This window comes from Tenrec ecaudatus, chromosome 12 (assembly GCF_050624435.1).
Source record: "Tenrec ecaudatus isolate mTenEca1 chromosome 12, mTenEca1.hap1, whole genome shotgun sequence".
NCBI classification, from domain to species: domain Eukaryota; kingdom Metazoa; phylum Chordata; class Mammalia; order Afrosoricida; family Tenrecidae; genus Tenrec; species Tenrec ecaudatus.
In genome coordinates this window covers 61,660,445-61,673,682 of record NC_134541.1, presented here as the reverse complement: position 1 = coordinate 61,673,682, position 13,238 = coordinate 61,660,445, and the positions used below count along the sequence as shown (strand labels likewise).

Genomic DNA, 13,238 nt, shown 5'->3' with positions numbered 1-13,238 from the left:
TGGCTTCCTGTGGCCAGTCTTGTAGATTTATTTTATTTTTGATACTTCTATATGGGGACGATTTCTGGGGATGTTTCTGTGTATTTTAATCTCTGATTGTTGTTTGTTGCTTTGAATCCTGTGTCCAAATGACGCCCTTTAGCATTTCATGTGAGGTTGTACTGGTTTTTAATTTTTCAATTTTACAAATTCTCTTCATTTCTACAAGACTTGGTATGCCTGAATTTCACCATTATATTTAAGGGACAATTTTATTGTATAAAATTTCTTTAAAAAAACATTTTATTAGGGGCTCATAAAATTCTTATCACAATCCATACATATATATACATCAATTGTATAAAGCACATCTGTACATTCTTTGCCCTCATCATTTTCTTTTTTTTTCTTTTCTTTTTTTACATTTTATTAGGGGCTCATACAACTCTTATCACAATCCACATGTATAAAAATTCTTGTTGGCATTTTTTTTACTTTCTTTGAGAGTTTCATATGTGCCACCTGATTGCTGTCTTACCTACATAGTTTCTGTGGAGAAATCACAGCTTGGTCTCATTGGTTGATTAAAAAAAATAATTTTATTGATTTATTTTTGAAATAATTTTATTGAGGGCTTGTACTTTTATAACACTCCATACATCAATTGAATCAGGCATGTTTGTACATATGTTGCCTTCATTCTTTCCTAGACACTTACTTTCTAGGGAGGCCTTGTCATTGGTTGATCTTTGTAGGTGATGTTTTATTCTTACCAAGCTGCTTCCAGAATTCTTTCTTGATCTTTGGTTTTGATAATGCCTGAATATATTAAAACAACACAAAATAGAAAATTTGATTTTTGGGTCTAACGTGTTTGGATTTGTTGACTTTCTTGTATGTACATTTTCTCATTTTTCATAACAATAATATTTTCTTTTAATAAATCTTAGAAACTTAAAAAATTTTCCTTGGTCTCTTCCTGTTCTGAAATTTTAATCACACATAAATTATTACTCTTGATGATGTTCCACAAAATTCTTAGACTTTCTTTATTAAATGTATTGCTTTTTTCACTTAGACATTTATGTGCATGAAAAAGGCTGGGGGCTGGGGTGGGAGCACTAGACCTGATGATGATGATGTATGTACAGCTCATTGGAAAAGCTATTTAAACATGGACGCGTATGATATATGAATACTATATCAAGAAAACCACTAAAATCTTTTTATCAAGAGTAAAAAGTGATGAACCTTTTCACAAAGATGGCGCTGAAGGCAAAGAAGGAAGCTCCTACCCCTCCTCAAACAGAAGCCAAAGCAAAGGCTATAAAAGCCAAGAAGGCCTTGCTGAAAGGCGTCCACAGCCACCAAAAAAAGATATTCATGTCACCCACCTTCTAGCCACCCAAGACCTTGAGACTAAGAAGGCAGACCAAATACCCTCAGAAGAGCGCCCCCAGGAGAAATAAGCTGGACCATTGTGCCATTGTCAAGTTCCCCTTGGCCACAGAGTCAGCCATGAAGAAGATCAAAGATAACAACACACTTGTGTTCATCATGGATGTCAAGGCCAACAAATGCCAGGTCAAACAGGCTGTGAAGAAGCTCCATGACACTGACATAGCCAAGGTCAACTCCTTGATCAGACCGGATGGTGAGAAGAGGGCATATGTTCAACTGGCTCCTGACTATGACTCTTTAGATGTTGCCAATAAAATTGCAGTCATCTAAACTGAGCCCAGCTGCCTAATGCTAAATATAGACTTTTTCAATTAAAAAAAGAGAGAGGGAACTAACAGGTTGGGAAATAAAAATTGGCAACAGTACACCAGACAAGGAACTAATCTCTAAAATCTATAGAAAACTATAACATTAAAACAAGAAAAAGATGATATGGATTGTGATAAGAGTTGTATAAGCCCCTAATAAAATGTAAAAAAACCAAAACAAAACAAGAAAAAGATGAATATCCTAATTTTCCCAAGAACAGAGAACACAAGCATACAGTTCACTAAAGAAGATGTTCAGGCTGACAACAAACATATGAAGAAATGCTTACTATCACTAGTCAGCCTGGAGAGGCAAATGAAAACAATGACGAGAAACCACTGCACACCAGCGCTGGTAGCAAAGTTTAAAAAACAGAAAATAACATATGCTAGAGAAGTTACACAGAGCGATTAGGACCCTCATCCACTGCTGGTGGGACTGAAAAACTCTGAAAACTCTGGAAAATGTTACAATGCTTCTTCAAACAGCTGGTAATGGAAATGCCACATGACCAGCAATTCATGTATTCACTATATTGCCTAAAAAATAAGAGCCATAACAAGGGATACATGCACACCCATATGCATTGCAGCTCTGCTCATAATAGTAAGAAAATGGAAACAATCTAAGTTTTCACCAGTGGAAGATTGCATCAATAAGGTTTGGCCCAGAACCACAATGCAATGCTACATATCAGTAAGGAACAATGATGAGACTCTGGAACATTTCATGACATGATGGATTTGGAGAACATTGTGTGAGTGAAGCTAGTCAATCACAAAGGACAAATCTTGTATGAGATCAGTGTTGTGAAAGAAAAAAAATCAAACAAAAGTTTTCATAACGATCAGAACTGACTTTGATAGATATCAAGTGCAGGAGGGGAGGGGATGCAATAGGCTAGAGGAGGACAGGTGTTAACAGGTTCAGGTGAAAGACAATATCTATAAGAGAGGGAGGAGAAAACAGGTGTAGTGGGCACGCTATTGGAAAGTTTCATGAGTTGTTTACAATGTTGAATACAAAAATGATGATCTGAAATGTAAACTCCCATCTAATCCGCCACAGAAAGTCTTTTTTTTTTTAAATGGGGAAAAGACAAAGAGATTTTTAAAAAAAGAAGAGAACAGAAGAAAATAATGTCACTAAGGAGAAGATAGAGAAATGGTGAAAAAAGGAAGAGAAAAATCTAATGACACTTATTTGCATTAGCTGCAAACACAACAGGGCAAAAGCATGGTGTGTGCTTATTGGAGGCACACTAAAAACTTGGGAGGGAAGAGTTAAGATGAAAATAAAGAAGGGAGAAAAAAAACCTCAAACCCAAATAACTGGAACAAAATGTAGCTGTTAAACACACTGCAGTGGACATGTGGAGCTCTCTGTGGGCCAGGAGTACAGGGGCGGTCAGAGAACACCACTGTTCATATAGGCTCAGGTCTAAGGGAGGGGCACCTGCTCTGTGTGATCAAATAAATAAAATAAAATGGAGTGTGGGGTACATTAAGGTTTTTCCCCAGGTTGTTCCCCATATGTATTCTATGCCCAGCCTAGGTCACTGCTTGCAACACACGGTAAATGACTGTAGCACACTTGGAGGCAAGCTGCTTAGAGATATTCTCCCTGAGCACATCAGCCATCTAGAGCAATCAGACACTAGTGTCTGTCCCACCATAGGCGGGGCTCACTTCCTACTGATAACGACAGTGATTGCTTCCCTGAAGGAGAGCCCAGAGACAGAGTCAAGCCAGCTTAAGGAGGATCAAGGTTAGACTGTTATCTTGAACCTAGGATTTACTCATCTTGTCACATGTGTACCCCTAATCCCTCCCCTTCCTATTGTGTGTATACCTCTAGTCGTCTCCCTCCTATTGCTTGTATTGCTTATGGTACAACCTCTTCCTGTTATGTATATGGGTACCTGTGATCAGGGGGTTTTGCACAGCCCCTAAGGATATATAAGCCTTGGTTAGAAATTCTCCTCCTCCTTCTCTCTGTGTGGACCTGGATGCTGAGATCATGGCCGGCCCAGAGGTGAACATGCCACTATAAAATGTGTCTGAATCTTTTATTAACTCTCCTTCTTATCTTCCATGACTTTACTATAAGCTTTATGTATTATAGCTGTACCATTGAACCTATGGACCTCCTGCGGTTTTAGAGGCTGGCTTCCTCTAACAATGGAGGGGAGAAAAGAAAGAAGACAATAATAGGGAGTGTGGGTGAGAAGAGGGAAGAACGGAAAGAAGCAAAACAGAAAAACAAGAGAAAAAGGAAAAGCAGCCCAGTATTGGCAAAGTGCTAGCTGCCAGACGTGGAGTGAAGTGCACCTGCTGCAGAAGCATGGATGCTCAATCAGAAAGGGTCAGGGTAGGTGGGAACAGAACTGGGGACAGGGGGCGGGTGTGTATGTGGGGGGCTTGCTCCCCTGGATTCAAAACAAAACAAAACAAAAAGAATGATGACAAGGGGATAAGAAGCAATAATAGAAGAAAGTGAGAGTGAGGAGAGGCAAGAACTGTAACATACAGGGAAAAAAATCTGGCAGTGTGTGGAGGTTTTGCTGGTCACCGGGTGAGTGGAATGGGAAGTGCCATGCCTCCAGTCACTGGGTGGTAGTGCAAAGTAAGCAAGGAGGTCACAACTTTCTAGGCCTCAATCACTGCGCGCTGCTGCAGTCCTGGGTAAGTCGATTCTGTTATCTAGATCATGCTCCAAAGAAACACTGCTTACAACAATCCTAACTGGCCACTCTGCTGATCAACACTTTCTATCTCTTGTTCACTGTAGCCCAGTCTCTGCCTCTTTTCACTGTAGCCCAGTCTCTGCCTCTCATTGGTATTTGATCCACTTCTTTATCTTTTCCTGTGAAGCTCTAGGTTTCAAGGTTTCCATGAGTTCCATTGCACTTAGTTTCTCGAGTCTTTGTTGCATTATGTCTTAACAGTGTATCTGGGAGGAAGGTAAAAGGAAACAAAGGACCGATCTAGGAAGCAAAGTTATGGATAGAGGTATAAACATAGGTGTGCACATATGTAAGTATGTTAATTAATAAAAGTAGAGGTATTGGCCTATGTCCATATATTTATATGGCAACACACTAAGGAAGCAGACAGACTTTGGTCCTTTGCTCAAGCCCTCCCTCAACACAAGAACACTTTGTTCTTGGACAATGAATGTACAAATGTGCTTTACGCAATTGATGTATGGATGGATGGTGATAAGAGTTGTATGAGCCCCTAATAAAGTGATTTAAAAAAACCTTTGTTCTAACAGCCTGGCATTCTGGGATGCTCACCCTCCTGGCATGATCACTGAAGACAAAATGGGTGCATAAGCAAACAGGGTGAAGAGAGTTAATAGTGTTTGGCTATCAAAAGATATAGCATCTGGGGTCTTAAAGGCATGAAGTTAAACATGCAGCCATCTAGCAGAGAAGCAACAAGCCCACATGGAAGATGCACACCAGCCTTGTGATCATGAGATGTCGACAGAATCGGGTAACAGGCACCAGAAGACAAAAACAAAACCATATTGAGAATGAGGGAGGTCAGAGCAGAGACCCCAAAACTCATCTGTAGACAATAGAACATTCCCTAACAGAAGGGTCAGAAGGAAGGGATGAGTCAAAAAGTGCGCAGTATAGATCAGATGAAGGACAAAATATTCTTCTGATTCTTTGAGGCTTCCTCACCCGCCACTGACCCCACTTCTGCCTTTCAGTTCTGGCTAAACTGGAACATGTACACCAGTACTCACAACACATGGAATCCAGGTCAGATAAACTCCCCAGGAACAGAAATGGGAGTAGCGATACCAGGAGGGTAGGGGGAAAGTGGGTGGGGGGAAGAAGAAGGAACCAATTGCAATGATTAGTGCCTCCCTCCAACCCCCAGGGGGATGAACAACAGAAACATGGGTGAAGGGAGACAGCAGTCGGTGTAAGATATGAAAACAATAAAAATTTATAATTTATCAAGGGGTCACAAGAGTGGGAGCTGGAGGAAGGAGGAAAAAAACAGTTGGTTATACCAAGGGCTCAAATAGAAATTAAATGTTTAGAAAATGATGATGGCAACATATGTACACATATGTTTGATACAATTGATGTATGGAATGAGCTGTAAGAGCTCCTAGTAAAATGATTGTTTTTTTAAAGAAAGGAAGAAAAAAGTGTATCTGCCTAGTTTGTTACCTTGGATCTTTTCCTCAGTAACAATGTTTTGAATTAGTTCACAAAGTACTATCCATTGGTTCTTTTTTTTAATCCTTTTATTAGGGGCTCATACAACTCTTATCACAATCCATATATACATCAATTGTGTAAAGCACATTTGTACATTCATTGCCCTCATCATTCTCAAAATATTTGCTCTCCACCTAAGTCCCTGGCATCAGCTCCTCATTTCCCCCCTCCCTCTCTACACCCCCTCCCTTATGAACCTTTGATAATTTATAAATTATTATTTTGTCATATCTTGCCCTGTCCGATGTCTCCCTTCACTCACTCTTCTGTAGTTTGTCCCCCAGGGAGGAGGTTATATGTAGATCCTTATAATTGGTTCCCCCTTGCCAACCTACTCTCTCTCAACCCTCCCAGTATCACCACTCACACCACTGGTCCTGAAGGGATCATCTGCCCTAGATTCCCTGTGTGTCCAGTTCTTATCTGTACCAGTGTACATACTCTGGTCTAGTCAGACTTGCAAGGTAGAATTGAGACCATGATAGTGGGGAGGGAGGAAGCATTTAGGAACTAGAGGAAAGTTGTATTTTTCATCCTTGCTATATCACACCCTGACTGGCTCATCTCTTCCCTGAGACCCTTCTGTAAGGGGATGTCTAATGGCCTACAAATCGGCTTTGGGTCTATCTCCAATCCACACCCCCCTACCCATTCACTATGATAAGATTTTTTTGTTCTGATAATGCCTGATACCTGATCTCTTCGACACCTTGTGATCTCACAGGCTGGTGTGCTTTGTCCATGTGGGTTTTGTTGCTTCGGAGCTAGATGGCCGCTTGTTTACCTTCAAGCCTTTAAGACCCCAGGCGCTATATCTTTTGATAGCCGGGCACCATCAGCTTTCCTTACCACATTTGCTTATTCACTCACTCTGTCTTCAGAGATTGTGTTGGGAAGGTGAGCATCATGGAATGTCAATTGAATAAAAGAAAATATTCTGGCATTGAGGGAGTACTTGAGTGGAGGCTCAATGTTCTTTTGCTACCTTAATACTAACCCTATAAATATATGCACATAGATCTATTTCCCCATCCTCATGTATAAATATATTTGCATATGTACATGCATTTATTTAGACCTCTATAAATGCCCTTTGCCTCCTAGCTCTTTCCTCTACTTCCTTTGACTTTCCTCCTGTCCCACTATCATGCTCAGTCCACACCTGGGTTTCAGCAATTCCTCTTGGTTACATTACCGTTGGTCATGCCCTACCAGGCCTCCTACACCCTTCTCACCACCGATTTGGATCACTTGTTTTTCCCTTGTCCCTGGGTTTATTAACACTACTACCTTTCCCCCCATGTCCCCCTCTCCCATATTACCCCGAAACTGCCGGTCTCATTTTTTCTCCTCCAGATTGTTCATTCGGCCTATCTTATTTAGACAGACCTGTGGAGATAATAACATGTACAAAAATAAGACCAAGCAAAACCAAGCAACAATATACAACAAAGCAACAAGAACAGCAAACCAATGGCAAAAAACATAACACAACAAAAAAGAAAAGCTTGTAGTTAGTTCAATGATTGTTTGTTGACCTTTAGGAGTGTTTTCCAGTCCAGTCTGTTGGGGCACCATACCCTGGCCCCAAAGTCCAACTTCAGCATTCCCTGGGGACCTCGCTACTCTATTCCCTTGCTGTTCGGTTGCACCCCCTTAGTGTTTTGCATCAGTGTGGTGGGATCAGATCGGGTGCAATTCCCACACTGTGTCTCCGATTTTGTCTCCTGTAGGGCTATGGGTCAGTGAGGGATGTCATGTCCCATAGTAGGGCTGGCCATGTGGTCCTCTCTGTGGACTGGCTGCTCTAATTGGGAACATAGTCCTCACGGCCTGGTGGGCCAGGATGTGCTCCACTCTCTCCTCCTCCCCCTTCATCTGGTCCAGTGTGCTCTGATCAGATATGTCCCTCTCCAAGAGCTGCAGATTCAATGCCATCCTTTGAAATAAATTCTTCTGGGGGGAAGTATCTATCGGTTCTTACAAATGATTTTTTTACCTTCAGTTTTTAATATTGTAGGCTTTGTAGAGGTTGGACCATAACTCTAGGTTGTATTTAAGTCACATGTTCATCACCATGAGACTCTATTTCCATAATATATGTGTCAGACACTGGAAGAACTGAGACTAATATTGGGCAGAGTGGTGAAATATAAGGAACTCTGTAATTATTTACCGACCTCCATTCTAGAGCCCTGGTGCTATAGGTTAAGCACTGGAGTGCTAATTTAAAAGTTAGTTGTTTGAGCTCATCCGCTGTTCTACGTGTAGAAGATGAGACAGTTCATTTTCCTCAAGATTTGAAGTCCTGGAAAACTATGGAGCAGTTGCCAAACTGGGATCATAAATGAATATGTGGGTCATGAACATTTTGACAAGAGTCAAAGGTTTCTGAACTTGCAGTGACAAAAACTAAATCAATTAGTTTTTAATTAGATACCCTAATTTAAAAAAATAAACAGAAAACAAATTGAAGACAACAAATTCTTGGGAGGGTGTGGAGTGCTTGAACTTATACACTGCTGGTAGGTTTATAAACATGCACACAAATTGTGGAAAGCAATATAGCACCACCTAAAACAACTGGGAATAAAAATAGAATATGAGCCAATATGACCTCTAATGGGTATACAGCCCAAAGGAGTAAGAGATAGTACATGAGCAGACGTATGCCCTTCCATGTTCATTACACCACAGTTCACAATAGCAAGACGCTGGAAATAGCCTAAATACCCATATGTAGAAGAATGGATAAAGAAACTTTGGTCTACACGAGGGGGTATACAAGAGAACCTATAAAAAGCTCTGCTGGGTGGAGCATTTGTAGTATGCAATTTTCCAGCTCGGTGAGCATCCAGCAACTTGCTCTGAGTTAGTGTACCCAGTGGCATCATCTAAGAAGGAATTTTTTCGTAAAAGCAGTTTTACTTGAACCTTATTTTTTGTGATGGCCAATTTAAGAGAATAGCATGTGGCGGTGAAATTTTTTTTTCCTGCTTGGAAAAAATACTACAGAAACTATTGTGATGTTGAATAAAGCTTACAAGGACAGCACTATGGGGAAAACTCAAGTATACGAGTGGTTTTCTCGTTTCAAAAAAGGTGAAATATTGATTGATCACAAACCTGGTTCTGGATGTCCCTTAACTTCCTAAATGGATGAAAATGTTAACAAAATCTGTGAACTTGTGCTCAAAGACCAACGACAGACCAGCAAAGAGATGGGGAAGTTATCTGGACTATCTTGGAGCTGAGTTCAGCGAATTTTAACATTAGATTTGGGAATGACAAGAGTCACTGAAAAATTTGTGCCTCGGCTTCTGACTGACCAGGAAAAAGAGCATTGAAAGGAAACATGCCTTTGAAAGAACAGCTCTGAAGTGATCCAGAATTTTCCCCAAGGTTATTACTGATGCTGAGACATGTTGCTATTCGTACAACCCTAAAAGCAAACATTAATCAAGCCAGTGGAAGACACCACCATCACCTCATCCCCCCAAAGCTTGTCAAATGAAATAAAAAATCAAAATGATGCTCACTTGTTTTGTGTGTGTGTGTGTGTGTGTGTGTTTTATTAGAAGCAAGAGTCCAGCTGCGGGGCTCAGGGGAGGAGTACTGGGGAGTTCTGTGCTGGGTCTCTCCCTCTGGGCCAACTTGGGAAAGGGGGGATGTCCCTGGCTCCCTGATTTCAGGATGTTCCTTGGATGTGAGGCAAACTGTGCCCTGTAGGGGGTCGGAAGAGGAGGGTCCCAAAGCACTACAAGGCTCTGCTCTCAAAGAGTTTCTTAACCCTTGCCCTCTGCTGCCAAAGGAGGGGGCGACTCCAAGGACTCTCTAGGAACAAAGACTCAGTTCCCTCTGGAATGCCTGGTGCCCTTAACCTCAGAGCACAGCGCTGGAGGCCCCAGTGTTCAGCTGCCCACCACGCCCTCCCTAAGAAGTCCCTGTGCGCTCCAGAACAGTTGAAAGTAGAGTCCCAAGTCTCAGGCAGCTGATGGGCGGTGCAGCCACTGCACGATGCTCCCCTGCAGTGGTTGGTGGGTGGAGGGGTCCTCTCCTCCCACTCGGTGGGCTTCTCATTGTCGCCTTGGGGATGCGTGGTGTGAGTCTGAGGGGCTGTGTCCCGGTGATGGGCTCCGGAGGACGCAAGTGGAGACACCATGTAGAGCGAGCCTGGAGTCTTCAGGCGGTTTGGTCTTCCTTCGAAGCCTCGGGCTCAAGTTGTGACTGCTTTGCAGAGAAAGTGGGTGCGCTGACCAGGGACTGGGATGTTGGTCCGGGGGCTGGTAGGCAGGTTGGCGTGGGTCCAGCGCGTCATTGGGAAGCAGGGTGGCGAGCGCGGGCACACTGTTGGGCTCGCTCAGGCTGGCGGGCCCGGGGGAGGCTCTTCCACACCTCACGCGCCCTGGTAGCGCAGCCCAGTGACCTGGTGCAGGCCCAACAAGCGGCGCCTGTGAATCTGTACACACGGGACGGTCTTGGTGGCCCGGCTGCAGCCGCTGAAGACGACGGCGCGCATGGCCGGCTGCGCCGTGCGGGCCGTGGCGAAGGCCAGCAGGTTCCCGATCTTGCTGCCCGCTTCTGCCCCGCCACTCACCGACGCCTCGGAGCGCCCCTTACGTAAGTTCTCCATGTGCTGTCGCTGTGGCCTGGACCGTGGGACGCAGACTTCGCCATGGGGCGCCTCAGCCCCGGGGCTGCATGACCGCAGAGCCCTACTTCTCGCGGGCGCTGGAGGCTCCACTCTCGCTCACTTGCTTTCTTGATGTGAGGGGCCAGTGCCTTTGGAGTTCCTTCCACCAAGTCAGACGGTTAATCAAGCTTTCTATTTAGAGCAGCAGTTCTCAACCTGGGGGGGGGGGGGTCAAGGCTCCTTAGGGGGTCGAACGATCCCTTCTTAAGGGTCACCTAACATCATATTTACGATGGTCTTAGGAACTGAGACCCCGCTCCTCTCTCCGTCTTCAGGAGGGTCTGCCCACATGCAGATACGTCCCATGCGGGGTCACTACAACATGAGGAACTGTGGTCACAGCTTAAGAAGGTTGAGCACCACTGATTTAGAGGTTCTGAAAAGATTGCATTACAGTGTGAGACAAAAAAGGCCTGATTTGTGGCAGACATGGCGACTGATTTGCTACCACAACAGTGCACCTGTTCACACAGCCATCTCAGTGTGCCAGTTTTTGGCAAAAAACAGCATACCGCTCTTGTCCCACACACCTTACTCACCCGACCTCACTCTGTGCAAGTTCTTTTTGTTTCTGGGAATACAGAACACCGTAAAGGACAGTGATTTGACGATCATTGAAGAGGTAAAAAAAAAAGACGATCATTGAAGAGGTTAAAAAAAAATGAGGGAGGTGCTGTCAAACATCAAGATGAGTTTGAAAAATGTTTCCAAGAGGGGGGAAAGGGGAGGGAGGGGGAAAAAAAAAGAGGACCTGATGCGAGGGGCTTAAGTGGAGAGCAAATGCCTTGAGAATGATTGGGGCAGGGAATGTATGGATGTGTTTTATACAATTGATGTATGTATATGTATGGATGGTGATAAGAGTTGTATGAGTCCCTAATAAAATGTAAAAAAAGAAAAGAGGAGAAAAAAATGATTAGGGCAAAGAATGTGCAGATGTGCTTTATACAATCGATGTATGTATATGTATGAACTGTGATAAGAATTGTATGAGCCCCAATAAATTGTTTTTAAAAAAAAGGCAGAAAAACAGGAGAAAAAAATGTTTCCAAGAATGGAATCACAGATTTGAGAAATGTATTAATTGTAATGGAGAGTACTTTGAAAGTGATAAGGTTGTTTTGTAAAAAAACAACAACACAAACATAGCTTGGTTGGGGGGTGGGAATCCATTTTGGGGGGTACTCCCTCGTATACATGGATACTTTCTTTCCTTTTCTTAACAATATTTGAGTTCAATACCAATGACTAAATTACTAATAGAATTACCATATGCCCCATGGGGATGATTTATAATGTTTCCCAATAAAATGACAATGATGTCTCTAAAGTGGACTGAGAATATCTATAAACCCTAAGGATATGAATGGATTTTGAGCTCTTATTTAATGGTAGTCCTAATCTAAGATCAATTAGTTCTTATGCCATGGCCCTATTTGGTACGTTCTTTCATGAAGAGATCACTGAAGCTCTCTTCACAAAATGTGAAGAAATCAGAGAATACGCAGCTATCATAAAGAATAGTGTCTGGAGTCTTACAGGCTGTCTTAAAGCAGGAAGACACCAAAATGAGGTGTCAGCTAGATCCACATGGAAGAAGAACATCACCCCGTGCGTTCCAAGGATTGTAAATAATGCAATCTAAGCCCAGATGGAGGGATGGCATTATAGCGTAAATTCTGAGCACCCAGTTTATAGAAGGATGTGGATGACAGTCAGAGCCAAAAATATCCATTTGCAGGGTATGTGTGTGGGTTAAGCCTGGTGAATCCCCTCTAATCGAGGATGTGAATAGCTCTGCTTTCAGAATACATTCTTGCAGATGTAGCTAGGCTCAAATGTAACACTTTGTTACTGTTCTCCCTTTGATCCATTTTAAATTTGTTCTAGTGTCTATTATTTTCTACTTTATTTTCCACTATGGGTTTTTCCTGTTTTATTTTATTTTTGTATGTTTTTCTTTCTATGAAATCTAGGGTAGTTAAATCTGCAGGCAGTAACTGGATTAATAATTTTTTAGTGTTATGGCAGGGAAATTTGGGGAGTAACGGGGGAATTGATAATAAAGAATACAAGAATGATAAACATGTTCTAAAATGTATTGTGGCGATAATTGCGCAACTCTTAAAGATGTTTAACCCGTTGAATTGTATGATATGTGAATCATATGCTAACAAAAGATCAAAAAGCATATTACAAAAAGTAAAATTAATGATACGGTCATTGTACTGCAAAATATTAACTCGAGATCAAATGCATAATGAATCCAAGGCGTTTTTAAGTAGCTGTAGCCTGTGTTGCCAATTCCATGAGTGAAAAAAGGGGACACAGTGACAGTGGAAAAGGTTTAAGAATAGATCTGGCAGCAGTGCCTCACCTCAGTTGCCTCATCTGCAAAATGTATTCTCCTTTGACCCATTTTAAATTTTCTAGTTTTTAATTTTTCTGTTTTATTTTGTTGTTAGTTTTTGTTACATATATATAGAAACACACATTTTTTTTAACCCAGGAAAATCCAGAATTTATTTTTTAATCCTATGTATTTGAATT

General features: G+C 42.2%; 1 pseudogene; it reads left to right on the top strand.

The window, feature by feature from the left end:
- Positions 1-1,233: 1,233 nt before the first annotated feature.
- On the top strand, positions 1,234-1,710 carry LOC142422510 (large ribosomal subunit protein uL23-like; annotated as a pseudogene).
- The last annotated feature ends 11,528 nt before the right edge of the window (positions 1,711-13,238 follow it).